At 59.9% G+C, this 3,277-nt stretch overlaps 1 non-coding gene across 1 annotated transcript in view; it reads left to right on the top strand.

Moving 5' to 3' along the window:
- The first annotated feature begins 2,784 nt into the window (after positions 1–2,784).
- Positions 2,785–3,277, top strand: part of LOC124415673 — a 1,913-nt gene continuing 1,420 nt past the window's right edge. Inside the window, exon 1 of the ribosomal RNA XR_006930608.1 lies at positions 2,785–3,277. This exon is cut by the window's right edge and continues 1,420 nt beyond it. This is a non-coding gene — a ribosomal RNA (small subunit ribosomal RNA).

The following is a 3,277-nucleotide window of genomic DNA, read 5'->3' as shown; positions in this document are numbered from 1 at the left end:
TGGGATTATGCCTGAACGCCTCTAAGGCCGTATCCTCTCTAGTCAAAGGGGGCAACGATATTTCTAGGAGTCTCGTGGGTCGAAAGGCTCAAAACAATGTGACTTTACTAGGTGGCCGGTCCACGGACCGGTCGTCGCACGAGCCCCGTTTGCCGGACGGGGTCTTCGGCCTTCGTCGGGATCTTCCCGCTCGTTGGCCTGGCCTCGAACGGTCGATCATGGGTCATCCAGTTCGATGTCGAGACTCGGAATCGTCTGTAGACGACTTAGGTACCTGGCGGGGTGTTGTACTCGGTAGAGCAGTTACCACGCTGCGATCTGTTGAGACTCAGCCCTTGGCTTGGGGATTCGTCTTGTCGGTTAGACGAGGCCCCAGTATCGCGTCTCGTTACGCGCGAAGACGACGGAGAGTCCGGGTGACGCGACGCGTTGCTCGTCCTGCCGGACGAGTCGCGGGCGTACCGGCGGTTCTCGCAACGGGGACGTTGGCAATGCGAGTCCGGGGACTTAGAAAAAAATTAAAATAAAGTGCCCGTCCCCGGTCGCCCTGTGTTGAAACGCGAGGTTGGGGACCGCCCTTCGGTCTGTGCGCAACTGTGTGTGATAATTTTTTTCGTCCCGGGCCGGGGAAAGGCAATGCGCGCCCGGTCGGAGGGTCCCCGTCCGCGGGGGAAACCGTTCGATCGACGAGTCGCCGGCCGGCCGGCGGAATGGAACCTCTCCCGTCAGCGGCGGTCCGGCCGGCGAGATGGGAATACTTTCGTCCCTGGCGTTAGAGGAGGCGATGCGCGTGAGGGGTAACGTGGCCCGGGCGACGACGGACCGCCGGCCCGGGACTCAACGATCGACCGAACGCGGGACGGCGGGACTTGTCGGGATTTTCGTGACGGCCGAAAGGAGTTTTGAAAATTTTCGTCCCCTTCGTACGAATGGCGATGCGCCGGCTTACGGAGTCGGCCGGGAGCCGGGCCGGCGAAAAACTTCGTTTCTTTCGGGTATACAGTGAGGGAAACGCGCCGGCGAGATTTCACGGCACGAGGCCGGAATACCGAAATGTCCTAGGCCCGTTCGGCTGAAAACTTTGTTTCGTAACGATCGACCGAAAGGCAACGCGCCGGCGAGATTTTGACGGCACGTGGCCGGAATACCGAAATGTCCTAGGCCCGTTCGGCTGAAAACTTGGTATCGTACCGATAGACCGAAAGGCAACGCGCCGGCTACCCGGGTCGGCCGGGTGCCGGCCCCACGAAAAACTCGCACCCGTCCCGGTCTACCGAAAGGCGATGCGCCGGCGAGATTCGACTGTACGAGGCCGGAATACCGAAATGTCCTAGGCCCGGTCGGCGGGGAGCCGGCCCGGCGAAAAACTCACATTCGTCCCGATCTACCGAAAGGCGATGCGCCGGCGAGATTCGACTGTACGGGGCCGAAATTTCTCGGAGTCCCCGCCACGTCCGACGGTAAGGCGATGCGCCGGTTCCGGGCGTCGGAAGTGGCCCGGGCCGGCGAAGAACTGTACGTTCGTCCCGATCCACCGAAAGGCAATGCGCGCCGGTCGCGGCTGTCGGTTCGAGGCCGGAATTTTGTAAAAATCCTCGGCCCCCGTCGGCGGAAAGGCGACGCGCCGGCTCCAGGAGTTCCCAGGTAGCGTGACAGGCGTAGTACTTGACGTTCGTCTTGTTCCAACGAAAGGCAATGCGCCGGTCGCGGATGCCGGTACGAGGCATGAATTTCGTGAAAATCCTCGGCAAGATCGGCTAAAAGGCGATGCGCCGGCTCCCGGGTTCGGAAGGGAGCCGGTCCGGCGAAAACTTGGTTCCGTCCCGATCGACCGAAAGGCAATGCGCCGGTCGCGGATGTCGGTACGGGGACGGAATTTCGTGAAAATCCTCGGCAAGATCGGCGAAAAGGCGATGCGCCGGCTCCCGGGTTCGGAAGGGAGCCGGCCCGGCGAAAAACTTTGTTCAGTCACGATCGACCGAAAGGCAATGCGCCGGTCGCGGATGTCTGTACGGGGACGGAATTTCGTGAGATCCTCGGCCCGTTCGGCGGAAAGGCGATGCGCCGGCTACCGGATTCGGTCCGATCCCTGTAGGCCGGCGAAACTTTGAATAAATCCGGCCCCTCGAGTCTCGCCCGCCGGCGACAAAGTCCCGAGGCCGAGTAATTTTTCGGATAGCCCGCGAAGGTTTCGTCCCGTAAGCCCACCGTGTTAACACCGCATCGGCGCCGACGTCCTAGCGGCCGGGCTCCTACTAGTAAGAGGAGCGAGTCGGTCGGGCCGGGTTCCCGGCGCCCGCCGGTCACCGTTCGGTACAGTGCGCCAGCACGTGCCGTACAGTTCGGTGTCGACCTAGCGCGGGCGTACGGGTACAATCCCGTATCCCCAGACCGTGAAACTCTGCTCATGTTCAATCGTCACTGCATTACCGCGGGTCGGTGTCTCAGACCGAATGGCCCTTGACGCGGTAGCAAGAAGTTCGCTCTCCGTTACGCACGGCAGGGTCGAACCTTTGAACGCACGCATCAACTCGCTCCGTACCGAGCGCCAACTCGAATACGAAAGAGATATCAATCCATCCCAGACGCTTTCAATCTAGCCGACGGGTACGGGAGATCGTTCGAACGCAACGCAACCGTGTGCCGCTTCGGCGGTACACGGAGTCGCGACCGGCCTGACGCCGGTCACGAAACACAACGTACAGTTAGACGTGTGGCCGACCGGGCCTGAGGACCCGGCGGCGATGGGTGGCGCACGTCCGAGCCTAGATTCAATGTCGAAGCTCCCTGGTTGATCCTGCCAGTAGTCATATGCTTGTCTCAAAGATTAAGCCATGCATGTCTCAGTGCAAGCCAAATTAAGGTGAAACCGCGAATGGCTCATTAAATCAGTTATGGTTTCTTAGATCGTACACACATTTACTTGGATAACTGTGGTAATTCTAGAGCTAATACATGCAAACAGAGTTCCGACCAGAGATGGAAGGAATGCTTTTATTAGATCAAAACCAATCGGCGGCGGGTACGTCCCGTCCGCCGTTTAACTTGGTGACTCTGAATAACTTTGGGCTGATCGCACGGTCTCGTACCGGCGACGCTTCTTTCAAATGTCTGCCTTATCAACTGTCGATGGTAGGCTCTGCGCCTACCATGGTTGTAACGGGTAACGGGGAATCAGGGTTCGATTCCGGAGAGGGAGCCTGAGAAACGGCTACCACATCCAAGGAAGGCAGCAGGCGCGCAAATTACCCACTCCCGGCACGGGGAGGTAGTGACG

The sequence above is a fragment of the Diprion similis genome, unplaced genomic scaffold (assembly GCF_021155765.1).
Source record: "Diprion similis isolate iyDipSimi1 unplaced genomic scaffold, iyDipSimi1.1 ptg000073l, whole genome shotgun sequence".
Taxonomy (NCBI): Eukaryota; Metazoa; Arthropoda; class Insecta; order Hymenoptera; family Diprionidae; genus Diprion; species Diprion similis.
The sequence above is the reverse complement of the archived record's forward strand: the minus strand, read 5'-3'. Positions and strand labels throughout refer to the sequence as shown.